This window comes from Cygnus olor, chromosome 1 (genome assembly GCF_009769625.2).
Source record: "Cygnus olor isolate bCygOlo1 chromosome 1, bCygOlo1.pri.v2, whole genome shotgun sequence".
Classification (NCBI taxonomy): Eukaryota; Metazoa; Chordata; class Aves; order Anseriformes; family Anatidae; genus Cygnus; species Cygnus olor.
This window is the reverse complement of record NC_049169.1, coordinates 185,252,325-185,276,328: the sequence shown is the minus strand read 5'-3', so window position 1 is coordinate 185,276,328 and position 24,004 is coordinate 185,252,325. Positions and strand designations below refer to the sequence as shown.

Here is a 24,004-nt window from a genome sequence, read left to right as displayed (position 1 = left end):
GCACGGGTGCCAGCTGCATACGTGGAGCCACATTCCAACTCCAGTCACACTGGAATGAATCCAGGGTCATGTCATTCACTACAATGAAGGTTTCCTTTATTCACGCTTTTCCAGCTAAGAATCTGGCCCATTTTATCTAGGTAGCAATATCTAATAGAGAAAAGACTGTCAAATTGAGGGAACAAGAAAAACCAGACTATGTCACATGAAGAGGAAACATTTTACATTATAAGGATTATAGAGGCCCTTCAGTTTAAAGACTTTATCAGTACTTTAAAGACAGGCCACTGGAAAGCATTTATGCAGGTGTTCTGCTGCAAAGATATATATATATATATTTAACCTTAATTTGCTATTTGAGAAAATGGAAAGAAAATGGACACAGGTTTGATTTTAACATGATTGAAATAAAAATACTGCACTTTGTTCAACACAGAACACTAATTCATTATACATTTATGAGCGGTTTGCACTGAGACTTCTTCCATTTAGCATTTCCTCTACAACAAGGAAGTAGGCCTCCCCGACAGATACTTCAGACTCGAGATTTTCTGTGTGAGTGTATTTTTGTGTTAATACCAAATTCAGCTTTGGGAAAAACATTCTGTTTTTCTCTACTGGAAAAATCTGGGATGTTCCAGCTGCAGTGACCAACAAAAGGTAGGGGAAAGGAATGAAAATAAATGAAATTTATCATCGCTGTATTTCAAATAAGTTCAAATTCACTCCAGCCATGGCTCGATGATAGCATAAACCTGCCTTTAGAGATTCCAGTGCTGTAACAAAAACTCTGCAACCAATGATGTAAGAGTACCCCAATGGTATAGATTTACTCTAGCAGTTCATTTGTTAAAAAAATACTGACGTTTACTTTGTACTTGGCAATGGATTGAATTGCCTCCTTGCCAGTTGTATAAAGTTGGTATATATCCCGTGTTATGTGCTCTGACTAATTCAGCAGAAACGCAGTCATACGCACACACCTCATCTGGATGCTGTTTGTGTTGCTGCATGGTCTGGAGGCGCCCAGATGCAGACTAATGGTGGTGGAAGCACCAGGGATGGAATTTCTGCCATACCTCCTCAGCAATAGCACGACACTGATTTTTCTTTTCATATCAGCTATGGATTTCACCTGGATCTGCCAGAATATAAGAGTATAAACTGATGCAATGCACTTGCCAAGGCACAGAAATACTGAGGTTGCTTGCTTTTTAAGGAAAATATAGCTTATATAGGGAAGGGTGTTGGATTGTTTTGGGTAGCTAGAGACAGTTGTGGAACAACCTCGTCTGGATTTGAAACTACTTTTTTAAAAAGCACACATCTCAGCTTTTACTAACATCCAACTGAATCGAGACAAGCTCCAAAATACAGCTCTTTGCACTCAAGAATGTGTATAAACAGCACGGGATCACAGAGGGTATTGGACAGTTCCCACAGGAAACTGAAAATATCACAAATCTGGGGTCACAAACTGCCTGCTCAGGTTTGGACTCTTGAACTGTATGCCAGCCCTTACAGCTCTCCCAAGGAAAACTATTTCACTATTTGTATTTAAACACGTGAAAAAGGGCAGGTTATTAATGTTTCACCTACAGGAATGAGCCTCCTGTGCACTAGTAAGTGCTATCTATCCTTTTGTTGAAATTATTTCTGTAAATCTGCATCCCAGTGGACAACATTCTCTTAAACTAATTTCCTGCAATCATCATTAATTGGCCAGCTTGCTAACACCTGGCACCACCAGCTTTTCCATCTAGCAAGCACAGTGCCACACAATGGTAACAGCAGGTTTTAACCTAATCCCTCTCCATACACAAGCAAACACCGAATGACGCTCATGACAAAGAGACACAGACCAGCCTGACATTTGCTGATAACTCCCAGGAGATTCTCCACCAGCACAACTAGTCCTGCTCAAACACATTTTCCAGCAGCATACATAATTTGAAACCATTTCCAGCTAGACTAATTGCATGCACGGAAAAGAGCATCCTCCTCAGTGCATGTTTATTAGTCCAGCCGCAAATGCAGCTTGCACTTGGTGAAGTTTTCCAAAGCAGTAATTATTTCATCTTAGGAGAATTCGCAACAGCTCACTCGATAATGAAAAGTTATGCAGATATATATACTTCATGCAAAGTTGTAAACCAAAAAGAAAAAAAAAAAAAGTAGTTGTTTAAAACTGATGTTTAAATTCCACTCACAGTTTTGAAGTCTAAGCATAAAACTTCTTATTTTGCAGTTGTAGCTCCAAGCTGTCTGGAAAGATAATGCAGTCCATCAGATATCCTGGTTTTGTTTTCTTGCATAAAAATATAATCTGTCATAGGCACAGGAGCTGACTTCAAGGACCAGCCCCTTCTGCTGAGCACACCAATCGGGAGACCTTGGGAGCACATGTGGAAAGCTGCTGCCCTACGCGCCTGTCACAAGCAGCATATGCTCCGTGTGACTGAGGTGCCACGTTAACGCTGGTGTCAGTGAAACAAAGCGCTCGGGGGGCTGCCCAGCTCTGCAGACCCACAGGGCCCACAGCAGGAGGAGAGATGGAGGGCCGAGAGGAGGAGGGAGACCTTCCTTGCCGGAGGAAAAGCAGAGCCTTTCCCAGACCACATCGGTACTGCTGCACCTGCAACATCACTTGTCCCTTTCCTATCAGCCTTCTTTGTTGATGTTTTAATAAAAGTGGTTTCCACTTTTTCCCTCCTCTTTTTCCATCGTATTAATTGCTTCACTTTTTCTGCTTAGTTACTGTCCTCATCCTATTAACAGCTTTTTATTCCAAGCCTCGACCCTCAAAAACCATTCAGGTGGAAAAATCCTTGGCACAGTGCAGCCTCTCCTCCTAACATGCCAGGGCCAGCAGTGCCCCTGCACTCTGAGGGTCTGCCTTTTGGGGCTTTTCCTCCCTTTTCCTCCCTTTTCCCTGAAAGCTCGGGCTCTCCCCTGCCTCACCGCTGGCTGCCTGCGCGCTCCCTGCTCCTCTCTGTCTCCACACGCAGCTTCCCCACTTTGCCGCACGCAGCTTTGCTTTACGCCTGTTAGTTAGTGAGAGAGGTCATTTTTTTTTTTTTTTTCATCTGTTTAACCTGAAGACTTTTAAATTACAACTACTTCGAAACCCTACTTGGAGACACACACCCACAGCCTTCTGGCTAGCTGAGTGCTCATAACAAGGGCTTAAAAGAATGCATGTACATTAATACGCCTTGAAAGCGTAGCAGTAATGCAGCTCACTAAGTCACAGATCAGACCATACATAACGTGAATGGGATGAACTAACACCTGTAGATTTGGTTTCACTTCTGGAAGCTTATTTACAAGTCACAACGTGCTCTGAAGGGAACGTAGTCAACACACCAGGGCTAAAGCTGTGCCTCTTCCCCCTGCAGTACGAGGCCTGGAGGCCGTGCCACCTCTGCTCCCATGCTGACCTCGGTGCTCTCTGTATTAATTCACCCGAGTGGCTTCATTTGATAAAATAGCCCTGTTTTCACAAATGATGCAGCTTACAGAGGGGGCTGGCTGTAATGAGAAATGTTAGCTCTCGTCTGTGAATAACTTGCTGTTTTAATGACATTAATTTTGTTTCTGAATTCTAGCTTAGCAGGTTAGTAACTCACCAAAGAATTATTTTACAGTGCTTTTCTCATGGCGGGTATAACAACGCTGATTAAAAATTTCGACGAAGTGCCTTCTTCCACGCCCAGAACCCACCAGTTTCTCAGAGGAAAAATTCCTGCCGAAATGAACTTCTGTCAGTACCAGCACGTCCCCGACGGGCTCTGGGAGGCATTTCCCATTCCGAGATGCTGCGGCCAGCGGGCCCAGAGCAGGAAACAGCCCTCAGTCAGTCAGCCAGAGCTGAGGACCCTAGCAGAGTAATTTCTTTTATCAGCCTCTGGTCGGGCGGGGAGGAGCGTGTCCGACGTCTTTGGGGTGGGTAAGGCCTTTCCCAGATCTGCAACAAGGAGCAGGCTTGTTCCACGTTCCCAGCTGGGGATGCCTCTGTTAAACACCCAGCCCAGCCAGCTGCTGCGAGCTACGCATGTGTATGTTAATGGCTGGGATTTAACCAGCCACGAAACTGCAGCAATTCGAGATGTACAGCCCTGTCATCTCCCTCGCCTTATTTCCTCACAGGCATGGCGTGGCTCCCCTTAGGATGTGTGTGCCATCTGTTAACTCCCAGGCCTACTGCATCTCACTGGCAACTCTTTTTCCCCAACTCACACTATATATATATAATTTTTTTTCCTTTCCTCTTAGTCCTGATTATGCCTGGCTGTGTTGCACTGAATTCCTGTCCTTGGTATTTACAGCCTGCAAATATTTGTAGACTTATCACGTCGTCTGTGAGCCACTGCTTAGCCAAGCTCTATGTATTTTCTCCCTCATTAATCAGTTCCTCCAGCCCCTCTATTTTTGCTGCTCTTTCCTGTAGAGTTTGCAGTTTTTGCTTGTTTTTAAAAGACAGCAGAGGGTAGTTTAATTGTTTATTCCTTTTTTTTTTTTCTTTTAGTAAGGGCAATGGTTGACTGAAATTAAAAGCATATTAAAGAGAGTTCAAGGCACATTTGTATTTGAGCTGTCCAGCTCTAAACTTCATACTTCTTTCTTTTTATTGGTTACATTTGTTTGGATGACTAGAGTTGTACTGAAACCCTAATATCTCAAACTTTTGCATTCTCTTTTGTCGAGCACACTAATATCCCACAGTCTCAGACAAACCCACTGACTCACATCAAGCCACCCAGACACGCAGGTAAATGTGTGTCCAAACAGTTGTCCGGACTCAGGACCAGGCCTTCAGTGGTACTTGGGAATCCAAGCTGCACCATTGCCGGAGAGGTGGAGTGTCTGCAGACGAAATACCAAGCCCAGGAGGGGCTTCAGCTCTGTTTCAGCCCTGCTTTGGCCCTGACCAGTCCCAGGGGACAATTCGGGAGCCAGCTGCTGGGTCAGTGGTCAGCAGGTTGGTACCTGAGAGCCGTGTCTCTCTGCCTGTATCTTCCCAGCGTTACCCTGTGGCCAAAGTGCAAACAGGCTCCTGAGTAAAGAGACGTGTGTTGCAATATCCCATGATTACTACATGCGTTCTCTCCAACCTTTGCCACCAGACGCTGAGTGGTTGCCTATGGCACAAATAGCACTTTACTCTCTTAAAGATCCCACTGGAATCTCACTATACTTACTAAGGCTTAGTGGGAGCTGAAGGAAGGGAAAAAAAATCCCCAGACGGTTTAAATAAGGTTCGATTATTCATGGGAGCAGCAGAGGAATGTTAAAACTCTCCTGGGTTTGTTGGGAGCCTCTGGCATTGCCCCAGACTGTTTTCCCACCTCCCCCTTTGCTTCGATGCCCCTAAATCCAGAGTGTAACTTTAGATAAGTGAAATTCCTGCATAGACGATGAAGAATCAGGGGACAGCTAGAAGCTGCCCACAGTCTGGTGTATTTTGAGTAATCGGTGGCGTTTGGCTTCTACCAGATCCTGGGAAAAAGGATAAACTTTGCACCTTCTGTACAGCACTCTCTGTCAGAGGCTATTCCCTTTGGGCCCTAGTCTGTCAGTGCAACACGGGATGGAGAGAACAAGGCCTGTAATCTTATCCTGGGGCTTATATTAGGGCTTTTTTATATTTTTTATATTTTATTCACATGAACTACAGCATGCTGTAATGGTGCCACCAATGTCACTTCTGCTGCAACGTTTCCATTAAGGCTATTTTACCATTCAAAGGCAAACTAAAGCAACCTTAACAAACTCAAGATAAAGGCAATGATATAAGTGCTTTAACAATGACAGCTAGTTGTCTTTCCAGTAATTTGTAGGGTCTTGTGGTTTAGGCCTGTTTTATGGTCCTTGCAATTTGATGAAATGTGTGGCATGCTTTCAGTGGTTTTTCCAGCTCTTGAAATAACTGATAGAAAAAGTACTTCATTTAAAAACCTCATAGCAAGGATTTTTAAAGAATGCCTGAATTGAATTCGATCACATTGCTCTAGAACTATTTCCATTAGACTGTGAATAAGGGCAAAATGAATTTCTATCTAAAATTCTTAATAACTCATACCAAGAAAAGACAGGAATGCTTTCTGACCAGTCTGTTGAACAGTTGATATATCATATAATGATACTATCATCATAAATATTTTTTATCATTTTTCTGGATGTTTTCAGTTAGTGACTAGAAGAATCACCCAGCTCAGAAACTAATTCTGAAAAACAAGCATAATTAACTGCTGAGCTCCATTTCCCCCCCACACTCTTGAAACTAAGGTCTAAGTTCTGGTTTAAAAGATTTTCATCTTTGCAGTAAGGTTAACAGATCTAGCCCCATAAAAATAGTACTTAGAGAAGGAATCCAAATAATCTAAACTGAACTTAAGAGGGTAACTGGTTCTATAAATCAGGTCCCCCAGCTCAGCTCAACAATCCAGCACTTGTAAATGTGATAGTGCCGTCCACTTTCCATTAATATGCAGCTATCAGTTGGTGAGTCACACTATAAAGCATTTAACAACTGTTCTCATAAATACCATACACCATCTGTTAACTGAATCAAAAGGCTACGTGCCAATTTTACTTTTGGATTGAAAGGTCTGTTTTAAAATTACTCCAGCAGTCTCAGGGCATACAGATATTGTGAAAAATGAGCATAGAGACATGCCATTCCATTCAATTCCCAAAGAGCACAGCTGAGAAAGAAAACATTTTTATCCAGTGGGATAGTTTGACATTTCACCATTTGTTCTCATCACAACTCGGTACTATAGAAGTTGAAATTTTCAATATTCACAGAAGGAAATACCAACCTGATTTTTTTTTTTTTTCTGTAATTTTTAAAGAAACATCTCTTCATTAGGTTTCTGACTAAGTTATGTTAAAATTAGGTGCTCTGACATGCCCAAAATACAAACAAAGTTTTTATCTAGTTTTCTGGGATGATCTGAAATATGTTGTTTCACATCCACTCTGTGATGATAGCAGGTCACCTCACAGAAATGCGAGCTTGGGCCGTCGTTGAGTCCCCCAGGCTGGATGCTATGGTTAGGTCACGTCTTCTCTGGCACAAGGAATCACACAAGTCCCCTTTTACATCCTGCAGCTCACTCAAGGTTAAATTATGCACAATATAATGATAGGAAGCTTTGGGCATTGTCACTGCATTGGCTACCATTGCACAGTTGGAATTCAATTTCTATACAACTCAACTCAAAATACTATGCAGTTTATTGTCCTGATACAATAGGTAAGGACATATTATCGGGAAAGGGTTTATAGGGCTAAAAGATGTGTTCAATGGTCTAATGAAATGTACTTCTCGTAGCATATTTTTCCTCAGTTACCCAATACACTTATCAGGATTATTTTTTTTTTTAATAAAACCCAGTTATTATCTACCCCCTTTCACTGAAGCTGCCTCCTCCAGAGGCCACAGTAGGAGGGAAGGAAGAGTGGAGGTGTTGGAGGTACTGAAAGTGTCTGAAATGTCACACCGGGAGCTTGAGGTGAAGATACATTAATAGTGTCTGGGCCCAAGGGAGAGAGGTGTGGGTCTGGGAGAGGTAAGCAGGCAGAAATCAATATCCTGCCAAATGATGCATCTCCTTTTCTCAAGTGAATGCTGGAAAAATCATTCAGAGAGGGTTCCTTGTCTTAGAACAAGGGCTATGAACTCCATAAACAGGAGAACATATGTCAGTCCTGCTCAGAGGTTAACTGTGACCTTCAAAGAGCAAATGTTGCCTTCTAAGAGCAAGCAGAAAACTTTATGGGCTGAATGTTACTCTTACTGCATCCTCACCCTATCTCCCTGCCAGCTATAGCACTGTCCCATTGCTGAAGATTGGACTCAAAACAAGGTATTTCAGTGATGCATGTCTAAAAGCCTTCCGCATCCCCAAAACAGAAATGATGGCCTTGAGATGTTGCCCCATCTGCCTTAAAAAGCTTCACAAGAGTGGCGCTGTTTTCCAAAACCAGTTTTAAAAAGTATTGAGGTACTGAAAATTCAGAATGAAACCTCCAAAGAAACACAAAACTGAAGAAACTTCCCTGCATAGTGACAGATGCTCTGTTCCTGGTGATAAGATCTTTCTTTAATTATAAAGCTCCAGGAAGCAGCATTCTTGAAAATTTCTTTTCTGTGCACCTCTTGATGGTTGTGTTTTCTCTGATCCACAAAAGCAACAATATATATTCTGGCTTATTTGAGATTGGTAGCTACAACAGTAAGAATGAATATAATGTCTAAGAGATCATACCATGCAACTGTGAACAAAGAGGACAACCATTTCATTCTCAGATAATTTGTGTACAGGATAAAGCTCTTAGAAATGAAAGGGAGCCAGGATACACAAGAGAAAGATGTCACGTTTCTTACCTAGTCTAATCAAAATAGTTGTACCGGCAGGAGAAGTGAGATAAACGTGACTTCATGGGGTTGAACAAAGCATAGGTCCCAAATATTTCTGAGGCCCATTCTCCATCACTAGTGCAGAATGCATATTATTATTCTTTATACTTTATGGTGCACTACTGTACATTATTCCATTTTATGTAGTGTTCTCGATTCTTATAGCACTAGCTTCTGTATCTAGCAGAAACACTCTGGAAAGCAATTGCATAAAAAAATTCACTTGAATCAATTGGCTTTAGGAAGTTCTGTGTCCATTCATCTCCTTCTTGATCTCTGTCCCAGAGCAAATGAGTCATTGTTCCCTGTCATGTTTTCACATACAGGTTTCTAAACAACAGAGTAGCACTGACCCTTCAACCTCCCTGCCTTCCCAGTGGCAGGGTTTTAGCTTCACATTCAACTTCCTTTGAGCCCCACTCATAAAGAAAACACCGAGTTGCATTTTGGAGTTTAGTCACTGAGCTCCAGGTTGTTGTTCATGTGCTCCCTTGAGCCAGAGACTGTGCTGTTAAAGGATCCTCATTCTTGTAGCTGTATTTCTAATCCTATCAAAAAATTGAACAAAATTTGAAATTCTCAAACATGGTTGTAAAATTAAAATCTCCCTGTTCTACAAGCACCAGTATTTTAAAAACTTTGAATGGGCACAGATCTGTCTCACTCTCATCACCATATTGTGGGCAAAGCTTGTCCTAGCCTTGCTCCAAGCAGAGCTGAACTATCTCTGCCTTTGATCTGGAGGGAAGGAGGGGAAGTGGTTGCCTTAGCAGAGTGCCAGCCCTAGGTTCCTGTACTCTGCTTGCCAAGATCATATGGATTTCTCTCTCTGTCTCTTTTTTTTTTTTTTTTTTGGCACTGAGCGTGGCATGCTCTTCTCTTTTTGGCAAGTGGAAACATCTTCTTGGCAATGGCACATTTCAGGCATGTGTCTGCTTGCAATATACAGGGAAAACATACTGCCCAGTCATCCTCCGTGACTACTGGAGGAAGAATAATCATTTTCTTGCCAGAAGAGCACTCTTAGGGAGAGATCATAGGTTTACAGAAATGCTGGTTGGATGGGACGGACCTCTGGAGGTCTCTGGTTCAACCTGCCTCTCGGGCAAGACTATTGCCAGCACTAGTTCAGGTCAGCCAGGCTTTTCCTAGTTGAATTTCCAAGATTAATTCCAAGGATGGAGATTTCACCACTACTCTCGGCAACCTCTTCCAGTGATCATTAGTTTCCCAAACAGTTTCCTAATCTCCAGCCTGAATCTCTCAAGACACAATCTGTGGTCATTGCTCTTCTGCACCTGGGCATCTCCCACTTCCAAGAAACATTTGGTTCTGTAGCCTTTGTGTTACCCCTTTGCACAGTTGTAGGTTGCTATTTGATCACCTCCTGGTCTCCTCTTCATCTCAAGTACCTTGACATCACCTTCAGGTAATGTGCTTTTGGCCACAAACTGGACAGGTTATTCCAGATGTCATCTCACCGGTGCCAAGCAGAGGGGATAATAATATCCCTTGTTATGCTGGCCATGCTCCTTGTAATGGAGCTGAGGAAGCAGTCTGCCTTATCTCTGATGAGAGTACACTGCTGGCGTGTATTCAACTTGGCACCTGGAGCCTCAGGTCCTTTTCAGTGGGACCTGGCTGCTACTCAGACAGTTGTTTCCAGCCCATACTAGTGCAGGAATTATTCTGCCACCCACGTGGGACTTTGCCCTTCTTGCTAAAGGAGAAGTGGGGAGTTCATAGCATTTTTGGCCCTGTCCTCAAGTTTCTCAAGGTTATGCTAAACTAAACCACACTGGTCAACAAAAACTGTCCCCCCCAGCTTTGCAAGTTTGCTAAGGGTGTGTTCACTCCGTACCATGGCTGAGGTAGTTAGGAACATATTGAACAATATGTACCCCACCACCAACCCCTTAAGGTACTCTCCATGTTACCAGACTGCAGCTGAGCACCGAGCCACCACTGATTCCTCTTGATGAGCCCAATGGTGTAGCCAAGCTCCAAGCAGTCTGACAGTCCGAATGAGAATGCTGTGGGCATCCAAAGCCTCACTGAAGTCAATCTATATCACATCCACCACATTCCCCTTGTCCACCAACAGAGATGATAACCTGACACAACGATAAGTGCTGTCCATTTTTCTGAACAAGGTGGTTAAGGCAATAGGGGCAATATAACTGTGTTAACACAATGCTCCCCAAAAGCTGGACGGCTGCACTTTAAAAGAGCAGTATACTAGGCCCAGGGACTCTGAAGGAGGCAAGGGCACTAATGTGACTATTTTACTGCTGGTACCTTAGTTAACTTGAACCCTCATTTGGCTCTAGCACTACATTGCATAAACATTTGCAAATAGTTCATTATTAGCTTTTCACTTCACATCCAATTTGCATATCATGAAGTTTTGTGTCAGTCATGTCAGAGCCAATACTCAGTATTAAACATGTGCTAACCACTGACTTTAATTAGAATTATGGAGGCTTAGTATCTCTGTAAAAGCTGCAAAACTGAGCCATTTTATCTTATGAATGAGCAGCAAATAAAAGTTAAAAAAGATATAACCTGTCTAATGACTTGAACAGTTTAAAATCTTCTGAAATTCAATGCTTACGCCAAACTGCCAACAATACAAAGAAAACTGAGATCAAAATTATATACATATATATATATAAATATAAAATTAGACAGGAGATAACTATTTCCCAGAAGAGTGAACACTGTGCTTTAGCTTTCAGTCCTTGTAGCATTGTAGAAGAGGCACGTGCAGAGACTTCCATACCTTTACATCTGTGCAATGTCATTACCTTCAGATCACATCCTCAGCGACACGCATGTAAGAATCTGAACATTAATGATGAGGACATAATATGGAAATTCAGATGTTTTGTGAGGGTGGCTGAAGGTCTGACTTGTGATGTGGAAAGGGAAGAGAAAGGCTTGAATGTAGGGGTCCTTGGTGAATTGGAAGGACTGGCATTCAAGAAGAGGAATAAGAAGAAATTGCAAAGAGAAGCTAATGAGGGACCCTGAGGTGGAATTCCTCAATACTACACATTCAGGGACAGCCAAGGTCATTTGAACAATACTACTTGTACGCTCATACATACTTGAATGCTGTAGTCTTTTTTATGAATTATAACCTTAACCTGGAATGCAAAAGTGTGTGGCAGATGCCCTAAGATCCGTGATATATTATTTGAGCTTTATAATTATATTGGAAAACTTTGTTACTAATATACTCTATCACACTAATACTCTAATATACTAATATATATATATATATTTTTTTTTCCTCCTCATCTTTATTTTCAACACTGTTGCTGCGGGGTGCTTTTGTCAATACAGCCACATTTATGAAATACAGTAGATGGCAAAATAGAAGTGGCACCATCATTAACATTGTCTTTCCTACCAAGCGGGGAACATGTTGTGCATAGCTCTTTCCAGTGTCCTCAGAGGATAAGATCACAGAAAATACAAGCAATTTTTTCCTTCCTCTAGAGAAAGCTTTTCAAGAGAAGACAGCACATGCTGTCACACTGGTGTTAAAACCAGACTGGGACAGTCATAAGAATAAGCAATGCTATTGAGTGAGAGAGAAAAGCTGCTTTGTTCTTAACATATTTCCTTTTATTTGCCAGAATGCCACAGCAAGCTCAAACTTTCTCTGTATTTCTTTGAAGCAATGTTGTCAACAATGGCTACTACAGTCATTTGTTAGAATATGAGACTTTGTACCTAGCTTGTACAAGTTAGTATTGTTTTTATTTGCATGCATCTGAATTACTGGTCTGTGCAGTGTGGAGAACAGCAACATTCCACTGAATGCCTGACTTCACTGGAGTGATACGGAAATATTTAAGAAGTAGCTAAAATTTCGGCATGCAGAATTCATTAGAAATCTTAGAGAGTTATGGTGATCATAGAATCACAGAATGGTTTGGGTTGGAAGGGACCTTAAAGTCCACCTGCCATGGGCAGGGACACCTTCCACCAGACCAGGTTGCCCAAAGCCCCATCCAGCCTGGCCTTGAGCACCTCCAGGGATGGGGCAGCCACAGCTTCTCTGGGAAGCCTGTGCCAGGGCCTCACCACTCTCTGAGGGAAGAATTTCTTCCTGATGTCTAGTCTAAACCTCCCCTCTTTTAGTTTAAAGCCATTCCCCCTTGTCCTGTCACTCCACTCCCTGACAAAGAGTCCCTCTACAGCTTTCCTGCAGGCCCCCTTTAGGTAGTGGAAGGCCGCAATGAGTTCTCCCTGGGGCCTTCTCTTCTCCAGGCTGAACAACCCCAACTCCCTCAGCCTGTCTCCATAGGAGAGGTGCTCCAGCCCTCTGATCATCCTCGTGGCCCTCCTCTGGACTCGCTTTATCAGGTTCCTGTCCTTGTGCTGGGGGCGCTAGAGTTGAACGCAGGGCTCCACGTGGGGTCTCACCAGAGTGGAGCAGAGGGAGAACATCTTTAAGCATAGTCCCAGAGCTGCTGGGACATGCACAATCCTTCTATTTTTCTCTGAGATCATCCTTGCAGGATTTCTAGAGTCATGGTATTAGATCTGTACATGCAATAACAGAGATATTACAAATTCTTTAATGTGTCTTCCTGGCAGCCAAGAAGCTTGGAGAAAGGACAATGGATAAGTGAGAAATGTAGAAAGTAAAATACAAATGGAGTCCAGCTTGGCTAAAAAAAAGATGAGTACTCTGATATAAATGGGATGTATCACACTCCAGTATGGCAAAATATTTTGTTTCTGGAGAGTGGTGGACTCAGCTTTAAAAGAGGATGGAAAGAGATAGGTGGATACATATTCTCCACAGCAGATCTTTTGTGACTAATTCTCTTCCCACCGGAGAATTATAAAAGCCAAAGAAGCATTAAGCCCAGTTTTTATGATGGCTGATCAAGAGAAAGTCTTTTGATGAGGCACCAGGAAGAGAATGCACAGTGTCATAACACACGCTACGGCTGTGAGATGGCAGCATTTATTCTTTCCATCCTCGGAGATGCACAAGATAGCCATGTCTGTGCTCACCAGGCATCTCTGCTGACCTTTAACCACCAATGTTGCTGCTTAGTCCAACTCGTTGTGGGTAGGACAAGACTGAATGAGAGTCTCTGGCACCTCAAGCCTTGGCTACTGGATGGTTTGCCATAAGTACAAGAGCACCACCTTGTGATACCTCAAACCACAGCGTGCCCACTGCAGGAGAGGAGCAGGGGGGAGCAGCCTCCTGCCCACCCCCAGTCCTCTGCCTCCCTGACAGTCAGCAGCATGCACACCTCAATCCTCTCCCTCTTCGTTCATTGCTTACTGCCCTAGCAGTAAGACCACAGCGATGAATGTGGAATGATGTACCACTCATATGTGAGTTGGGAGTAGATGTAGTACAGCTCATATTTTCTGGTGTGTGTCTGACTTCCAGTGCAGGTAATGTTATACATTAATCCAACAGGATGTGGCACTAGCAGTAATAAATCACCTTGATATAGCTACAGCCACCAGCCAAATGCCCATACAGGACAACAACATAGAGGATTTATTAAATGGGACCGCTGTAAAACAGGTAAAATCTTAGGCTAGTGCAATGGGTTTATTTTTCCAGGCTTTCTAGCATGAGCCTGGTTAGACTGCACAGTCTTGCTCTGCATAGCTGATAAGCTTTTGTTGTCAGTGCACCATTAAAACTGCAACTCCCAAGTTGCAGTGCCCAGTCGTAGTGAAAAAAACACTTTTCATGAGACAAAAGAGAGAGCTACTTTCCAATTTTTGTAAACCGGCACATTCACCCTGAGCCGCCTTTCACACTATGGCAAAGTTCCCATTGCTGGGGGGAATTTTAAAAAGGGTTGCAGCAGATGAGGGTGATTGTCTGGCAAATAAGGTATAAATGTCAGGTATAACATGCAGAACAGTGTCTAGATGCTATCTGAAACAGTATTCTGGGATAACAAAAATCTGGCCTCACAATCACATTTGCAAAATAAAGAGGTTGGCAAAGAAAATGTGTAGAAGTCCTAAGATATTGTCTTAATTGTTTTAAGTTGTTTAAGCATACACCTGTGGTCAAATCAATGCATGCTTTGGAAGAGACTGAAAGTTTTGGATGAATTTAAATTCTATTCTGGTAATTATGTAAAGACTATGAAGCAATACAGAAAAATTTAAAACATCACCTCCTACTCATTCACATAGCAAAACAAGAAGCAGTTTGAATCCTTGCCATACTTTTGAGACAAGACATTTTTATAAATTCAAATAATTTAGGAGAAGATTCCAAAAGCCTTTAGGTGCCTATGGCATAGCTCAGGCAGAATGGAGATGCCTGAATTCAAGTGAGTGAGTCACAAAAATTCTGCCTGTGGCATGCATACCTGAAAGGCACCTAAGCTGTCATCAGTAAAGTTATTTAGGCACCTAAAGTACATCTAATGCATATTCCCAGAGGCCTTCTTATCTTGGATGAGGTGAGTGTCTCAGCAGATATTTTACTTCACCTGTGTTTAGGCATTCTCCGACTAGTTTTCTGGATGCTTAAAATCCTTTGTAGATCAGGGATAGTTACACGCTGCTATCCTGTACCAACAACAATGATGGCAGCACAAAGCAGAGTTCAAAGCCTTGCTGTTAACCCAAAATCTTTTGAATGAACATCCCTGTTGGGTGACACCCATCACTTGCACTACATAAAAGGTGAGGAACTACATGACTACTGGTAGGCATTTTCTTTTAAAAGAGTAAACGAGCCATTCATACCCAAGCAGCAACTGAAGTGACTAAGAGGGAAGTCCTTCTCTTTCACAGGCACACAAATCTGAGAGGGAGAGGAGATAAGCAACTTCAGACACATCCCTTATTTCAGCATTTTCTCTGCATCCTTCTTCTTGGCACTTGGCTCTTGTAAATCCCACAGCCAGGTGCCTGACTCCATCCCTTAGATGTACAGGATATTTAGGTGAATAACTCAGGACTGCAAATTTCTGTCTCCCAGCTGGACACCAGAAAGTCAGGTCGGATATCATCAGACCTGGGTCCCTCTGTATCTGAGCTGTTTTTTTTTCCTTCCTAACATATGTTACTGTAAACCCAGATTCTGGCATACGTTGGTCCAGAACTGCTAAGGAAGGACTGAATTTGTGATCAAATAAATAATCTGAAAATCTGATTATTATCATTATCATTTTCGTAAAGAACAACTTTTGAAGCACATGCCTTCTAAGAATAAAATATTATAAATAAAGAACTCTAGATCATACCAATCTTGCCTAGTATTCCTGCTGCTATACTGAAAATGTCCTTATTGTAAGTGCAATGTCCTTATTGAGTGTAAATTCATTGGTTTTAGTTTTCAGTGAATATTGCCAGCATGGCAATATTTTCTGTAAATGTGAAATAATCTAAATATAGGTCAACACTGCACCCAGCAGTACAGGAATTAGGGCTACAGTGAGAGCCAAACATTGTGGAGCACCTCTGTATGTCCATATCTTGACATATGACTAGGAAGGACCAAGTGGATTTACCATTCTGCAGACCCATGGTATATGCAGCTAAGGGAGGAAATAAAGTGCATTTTACATATGTCATCTGACCACCTTAGGACTGATGTTTTCTTCCCTTTTAGAATTAAGACAGCAGCTGTTGGAACAGCATATTCAGAAATGTGATTAAATATGACATATCCTTAACAGACATTTTAATCCAAAATATAATTATGTAAATAAATATGCTCATGTCTGTTGGCCAAATGTTTTCACAACGTGAAATAGCATATATAGGATTGTGCTCCAAAATGCAGCCTACAGAAAAAGTTCATCTGTGGAGGGCAAAATGAGAGACATGACGAAATGAACGTCATTATTTCTGAAGGTGTCTGCTACAAACACTCAGGCACCTGGTGGATACTTGTTTTTCCTCTGTGCTTAGGATTTACCATTGCTGAATGAAGGCAGCATTTCTTCAAGATCAACAGAATGAGCAAAACGTTAATTTCATAGCAGTAGTCTTTGTAAGGCCTGTGGTGGTTTTACTCAGGTGGGCAGCCGAGCTCCACCACAACCGCTCTCTCACTCCCCCCCCCTCAAAGAGGAAGGGGGAGAAAATACAACACAAAGAGCTTGAGGTTTGAGATGAGAATGATTTAATTAAAGGGAAAGGGAATGGGGAGAAAAAGAAACAAAAGAAACAATAAGGTCACGCGGAAACACAGAGAGAAAGAAAAAAAAGTTATTCTCTACTTCCCATCAATGAGCAATGTTTGGCCACATCCTGGGAAGCAGGGCCTCAAAACGCGTAGCGGTTGTTCAAGAGGACAGCCCCCTCCCCCACGAGAGCCCCCCTTTTTATTGCTGAGTGTGACATCAGGTGTTATGGATATCCCTTTGGTTGGTTTAGGTCAGCTGCCCTGGCGATGTCCCCTCCCCATCACTTGCCCACCCCCAGCCTGCTGGCTGCTGGGGGCTTGGAGGGAGTCCTGATGCTGTGCCAGCACTATGCAGCAATAGACACAACACTGGAGTGATACCAGTGCTGTTCCAGCTACAAGTGCAGAGCACAGCACTGTGTGGGCTGCTGCAGGGAAAGTTAACTCCATCCGAGACAGACCCAACACAAGGCCATATTCCCACAGGCTCCCTAGAGCTGACACATACACAGGATCATCCCAGTTTCCCCATCCCTGCCCTGCTACTGACTCCTGGCCCGCAGGGACTTCTCAGGGCTCTGCACTTGCCAGGACACGCACCCCAGGCACCTGCAGAGCAAACCCCACTGCATTGCTCTCAATGAAGGAAGTAAGGGGAAGAGTTACTTTTCTTCTTCCTCTTCTTCTTCTTCTTCTTCTTCTTCTTCTTCTTCTTCTTCTTCTTCTTCTTCTTCTTCTTCTTCTTCTTCTTCTTCTTCTTCTTCTTCTTTTTCTTCTTTTTTTCTGTTTCTACACTGATTTTAATGAAACTGGTGGGAACTTATTTACCATTGAGATCCTTCGTTGTCAAATGTGGCCAGAATTAGCTGGAGAAGGTGTATATGGGGCTTGGCATTTAAGCAAGGAACTATATGATTGCAGGCCAGCTGCAGCATCTCTGAAAATATATGTGCTTCCCACAACCTATGGATCTGCCTTGTCTCATTTTGTTCAGTCTGGTGTCTGTGACTGCCTTGTCTCATTTTGTTCAGTCCATGACCGCTACAAATCTGAGTGTGTGTGGTGCTGTTCCCTTTTCACATTGTTTCCACTGTTTGTTTTGGGATGTTTCCCCATTATGGGCTTGCGTATGGAAACTCAAACCCATCCCAGTGGCGGGTGTCCAGCATCCTCCTCCTCCACGCTCCTTCCAACGCCACCACCCTGACCAACCTTCCCGACGGTACCGGGTGCTGGTACACTGCCCCATCCTCCTGGGAAGTTACTTCAATGAGCCTGGGGACAGAGATCAAATGTGAAGTTCCAGCTAACTTAATCCGTGGCACTTGGCACTAAAATACCTTCCAGTGCTGCTCTGAATGCTGTGCTACTCATAACTCTGGGTCTATCTACCTCCAGGTGGCAGTTTCTGGAGCTCTGACTGCCATTAATGCTCACAAATATTTAGCAATAATGAACTGCCAGAAATGTCAAAGCCAGGAAGTAAAAAGCTACACCCACGATTCTTTGTACATTATATTTCACTTTCATTAAGGCATAGCGAAACAGAGAAAATAGCCTCAGAAATGTTCATTTAGCCAGTTAGAGGAAAATGTGATTTTTAATGTGATACTTGCTTCTGTATTTATCCATTTTCTCTGCTTGACCTTTTCCAGATCAGTCTCTGCTGTTTAGAAAATAGGCTGCCTTTGGTTCTTGCTGGATCTCCACGAAACATCAAATGGTTTTGCAGAGATGCATGAAGAGATCAAAGGTGCTGATAATCACCTGAAATCTTCTTGGTTGTACCTTTCAATCTAATACACTGGTAGGAGTTAGATATTATATTGAATAAAACTGAGAGAGTCTGGGAAGTTTCACTTGCAAGATTCATCATCATTCACAGTTTTGAGATAAACTACACTGCTAAATATCCCTAATTATCCTAACACTCATGTTGATTTCTCTCCTTTAGCAATTGAAGCTATATTTCATTTCTTTTTCAAAAAGTGAAATTGTGAGCTAAGAAACATTTGCAGCATCCAAACGCACTCTCAGTCTGTCAGGACTTAAACAGATGCACAATTCATGAACTGAAACTACATGATATAACAACTCAGCTATTTATTGACTTGAAGCAAAGCTTGTTACTAACAATAGCCTATTCAGACCAACCTTTCTTTTCTGATAAACACACTAAAACAAAAAACCATTTGGATTTCTTTCTCTTTTTCTCTCTCTTTGAAATACAGATGAACCCATTTTAGTTCTTATCATAGACAGGGAATGTTTTCTGATTTATTTAGATAGTTTTGAGCTTAAAGTTTTGCTTTTAAAATGCTTTTGCAGCTTTCCTTAGAGGAGGACGTTCCAGAGCTACAGAAAATATATTAATTCATATTCTCCATCAGCTTGCTCACTTCAAGGTTACAACAAAGTTCATCCCAAAATGATGTCAATAATTTATGTCAGTAAACATCTGCGTTCCTAATACACTGAATAGTTCATCATGCACATGACTCATATTTAAATCATCCATTCCAAGTTTTTATATTATTAAGTGGAAAACAAGAAGAATGGAACAAAACTGCAATGTTTTAAGGGAAAATCAAATTTTGGAAGCTCTGATATTCTGAATAATCACAAAATCATTTAAAACGGTATGCAGCAATGGCAGAAAAAGCAGTAAATGGGCTTAATTTTGAAAATTTTGCTGTAATCCATGTTAGACACTCAGTGATGCCAGAGAAACATCTGTCTTTAAATATGAGCAACACATGTATTGAAAAACGTATAGATGGATGAGACCAAGTATCAGTCAATACTAATAGAAATTTTGATCTCCTGTTTGCACTAGCAAAAACAGAAAAAAATACTGTAATCACTGCATTAGAGAACAATGCACTGAATTTATAGCAGTTTAATGTCTTCTGTGTATGCAGTTTTTCAGTGTAACTCAGACACGGAATTTATTCACAATTCACATTTTGTGATGGACACACATCCATCACAGCACCATTCAGTCAAATGACTCACGAGGTCACTGCCGCAGAAACTTGTTTTTATTTGTGTAGGAAGCCATTATACATTCTGTAAAAAAAGTATGATAAGAGGAATTGGGGCTCTGGATGCAAATGTGGAGCAGCTCAACAGGAAGGACTAGTGCATGCCCATAGGAATCTACAATATACTACTTCTGTTGGAAGATCCCAGGACAAATCCACTTGAACGAATGAGTTGTCCAAAATTATATCAAAGTTTTTCATTTGTCAGCAGTATAACTTAATTACAAGTCCCTAGCTATTGTTAGGTGGGAACTACCTTAGATTTTCTTGTGGAACTTGGTTGATTTTGTATGACATCCAAATAGAAAAAGGAAATCAGAGGGTGCGTGTCGGGATGTGTCTCTAGCACAATGGGTTGGGTGTCCTCCTAGAAATCTCTTGCCCTGGGCTCTCAGCAATGTTTCTGAGTGAAATGATGCCAACATGAGGGGGAGAATCCTTTCTCCTTCCCTCTTGCCACACCTGGTTGGCTGGGACACGAGTCCAGGGTATGAGAAGACTGAACCTGGCCCCCACACCCAACATGATCGACAAGCCAAGGTCCTGGAAAATGAGCCCTGAAACCTTTGGTCAAATTCACCCTGACTGAGATCATATGAGCAGTTCCCATCCCAAAAGACTGGTTTCTTGGATGACCAGGAGAGTGGTGGTGGTTCCCAGGTGGTCCCTGGGCCATGCTGCCCCTTTCAGTGCCGTGCTCAGCATTGATGGAGCTTTGGGGGCTCAGTTGTGGATGAAACCTCACACTGATCCCCTGGGCAGGTGTGGCCATGGGGGTACAGGCATATGGTGCTGGGCTTGCTGTATGCTCCTGATGCCATGGATTTGCCAGAAAATTGCTCTGCCTGGGGACTGTGCTTGGTAAGGGCAATCCAATGGGAAACAAAAAGCCACTAGTAGCTCAAGGCTTCTCTTATTGTCAAGGCTGCCAAGGATGGACAAGCTGAAGGATGCCTTGCTCTGCCTGCTGCCCGGACATCCAAAGTCAGCCAGGAAACTACCACTAGAAGTACCTTAAACATAAACATGTAAAGGCTAGAGGCACAATCTCCCATCAGATCACTGGGATTAGCTCTTTTACTTCCCCAAGAGATCAGTTCTGATGATTATCTTCTCTACTGCTCTGGCTTTTTGATGTGGGATGGCAAATATTTAGTGAGGAAAATCTTCATGCTTCACATTAGCAACTGCGTAATACACATTCTTTTAAATGGAGCATATAAGTTTAGAGGTCTTGTAATCAGATACGCTTTATAAAATTAAAGAATTTAAGAGTGCTGTTATTTGTAAATGAGTATTGCAAAGAAGAAACAGGTACCAAGGAGAACACATTTCTACTGCAGATCCTGTACCAAATCTTATATAGTTGTAAAACTCCCTAGAAGTACTTCTTCAAATTATTATTGTTTTCTGCCTTCATCAGTTCATGAAAGCTCAGAAGAACTAACTAAATTTCTTTTGAAAGGAATTACAAATTCTGAAGAATCAATAAATACAACTGTATTCCCAGCAGAACATCTTTATATTGTGCTAGACAAGGATGAAGATGCATTTCCTGTAAACTTAGTTATGAAAAAGACAGCTCAGAGACTACAATTTAATTACTAAGATATAACAAGACATCTGGGGAAATTGCTAGATTGGCAGCTTCGAAAGAGTTTACAAAGTGATTTTAAAGGAAAAAAAAACTGAACCTTATTTCTTATGTCTAGGTTATTTATTTATTTATTTATTTTTCTAAGGAAGTTTAGATGTTTATGTGGAAAGTAAAGCTTGTCAATATTTTAAAACAGATAACAAATAGGATTAAAAAACTAAAAGCCAGATATGAGGTAGTAGGAGTATGCCACTTCACAAAAGCAAAGGATTCCTTTCACAAGCAACCGCCTCTTCTTCTTTTCTTATGGAGAATATTTATAACAGATTCTATACCACAGTGATTGTTAATGTGAAGTGCTAACAGTAGAAATTATCACTCTTAGCCTTCAAAAAACATTCATTGAGCTTATAATCAATATTTGTGCATAAAGTCTTTCTGATTTTTCTGACCTAATCATTTAATAGGTTTCCATGTTCCTACATTATTTACTTTACTACCCAAAACAAGCAAATTAACCCTTGATCTTTTTTTCTCTTTGAATTCAGAATAAATATTTTTCCATCATTCTTGTTCAGTTTAATGCTAGTGAAATTCCATTGAATTTATGGGTAGCTAGTCTGCTATAAATCTGATATAGTAGAACATAAAGCTTTTCTAATCAGTTTTTCTTTTATCACCTCAGACAAATAAGACCATTTATAGAAATACACTCTGGTTTTTATAAAAGCTCCAATTTGTCTAGCTTGTTGTTCAGAAGCTTTTGTTGGTGTTTATCCAAAGTTGGACACACCTGTTGTTCACTGCACATGGACAGGTAGATAAACGACCATCAGTTTACTTTATCCCCCAAATTCCCTTCCATTCCTCAGAACCTGCAGATACTTCTAGGCTTTGCATCAAGCTCTAAAAGTAACTTTGGAAGATGTATATTGTTGACCAGAGTTACCATCTCACCTTGCATGAGCAGTATAGGCCTTTGCAACACTGAAATTCTGTGCTTTAGTAATGAGAGGCCTTGTGAGAGGCATCACCAATAAAACAACAGATTTTCTTCACCGCTTCCCTCCAGATGCCAACAGCACATACTTGAGGCTGAAATGAATGAAGTGGCAATCAACTGACATTCAGGTAAACTCCACGTTTGCCGATTTTTTTTGTAAGGGTGCCACCAGCAGACATGGGGAAGGCCCAGACCTGAGGCTCATCAGCCCACCAGCCATGCTGCTCTCAGATGCCATTACACTCCCGTTCCCTGTCATCCGCACACACCATGGCTTCAGATGTCTGATCTGAAGGAGTAAGAATATGAGCCAGAGGAGTAAGAATGTAAAACACAGTCATGTCCAGAGAGAAACACAGCCATCACCTGGGTTATATCAATAAGTGAAGCATAGCGCACCATTTAGGAATAATTTTACTCCTTTATTATAATGAGAGGAGTACTACATAATCCCGCCAAATCCTTTGATTGGTGTGGTCGAAAAGCTGTGGGGAGATCAGAAATTAAGACCTTTAGATCACAACTACGGCCACAAATCCACAAGAAAAGATGTGATGCCAGAGGGGCCACTGCAGCCTTTCAAAATCCCTTCAGATTCTTCATTTGGAGACAATCGAGCTCATTTAGGTCAGGCTGACAGTTGCACTTGATCTTAAAGGTCTTTTCCAACCTAAATGATTCTATGAGTCTATTGCTTGGACCTCGGTGGCACTTCAAAGCAGCTCCAAGCCATGCTGGGCTTTTGTCCACTGGTGGCTTTGTCCCTACACAATCAGCATCACTATGCAGCCAGCCAGGAAAACCTCCTAGGAACTCCATGCCATCGAAGTAGTACAACGGAGGCTGTGTCCTGGTGACCCTCTTGCCTGCCCAGATACAGTTTTGGAAAGATCTGATACATTAATTACTCACATGAAGTGCATTACTCATTCAGAGTACAACACAGCACGTGTTGCTCTGCGTTGGGTTGACTACATGTCCTGCACTGACACTGCAGTAAACAGAACATTATAATAAATCTGCTTTGGTAAGAGCTTGTGTCTCTCCTAGTGACAGGATCACCATTACAGCTAAGTCTGCAGGTTTCATCTCGCTGGCTCTTTTTAGGTTGGAGGTCTTTTCTGAAGTCCATTTCCTTCCTTGCTACAAGAAAGCACTTATTACTGACAAAGGGCAAATGGCTCAGACATTTACAAACAAATGCCGTGGGACAGTCCCTGCCCTGAAGAGAGCATCATCTGTGTTGGGTCCAGACAAATTAATGGTTTCTGATCTCCCTCTGTGCTCTTTGCTCCCACTGGTGTGCAGTCAGGAATGCCAGATCCTTGGCATGGGAGCAGGAGGCGTCATTGCTGCTGCCTCAGCCTTGCACCATGCATTGAGTTTCTCATCCAAAGGCCACCCTTGGGTATGGTTTTGGTCTGATATGCCATTGAATAGACCTGCAAAGCTCCGAGGAAAGCTGTAAGCTGATCACAGAAATGAAATGGCTGTTGCAGTGTCCTAAGTGCTTGGGACTAACCAATGACACCCTGGCCTCTACCAAATTCAGGAGCTCAGGATCTGTCCCCAGTTGCCCCGTGTGTTGAAACCACTTCTGTTTAAATGTTCTCACCATAAGCTGGAATTAATTCCTCTCCTTACAAAATATTTTTGCTTTCTGAAACTCAGGGCCATGCTGACCTGTTGATGTGTCCTTCCCAAAAACATAAGGCACCTTTATATAACTCAGACTTTGCAAGGAGTTCAGAGTGAACTGCAGGTGAAACATATTTTAATCTTCCAT

The 24,004-nt window shown here is 42.1% G+C and overlaps 1 protein-coding gene across 1 annotated transcript in view; it reads right to left on the bottom strand.

The window, feature by feature from the left end:
• STARD13 (StAR related lipid transfer domain containing 13) overlaps positions 1-2,293 on the bottom strand; it is a 296,363-nt gene extending 294,070 nt beyond the window's left edge. Inside the window, exon 1 of the mRNA XM_040543764.1 lies at positions 2,211-2,293. The gene's annotated coding sequence lies outside the window, so the exon portion shown is untranslated. The remainder of the gene's footprint in view (positions 1-2,210) is intronic.
• Between the last annotated feature and the right edge of the window lie 21,711 nt (positions 2,294-24,004).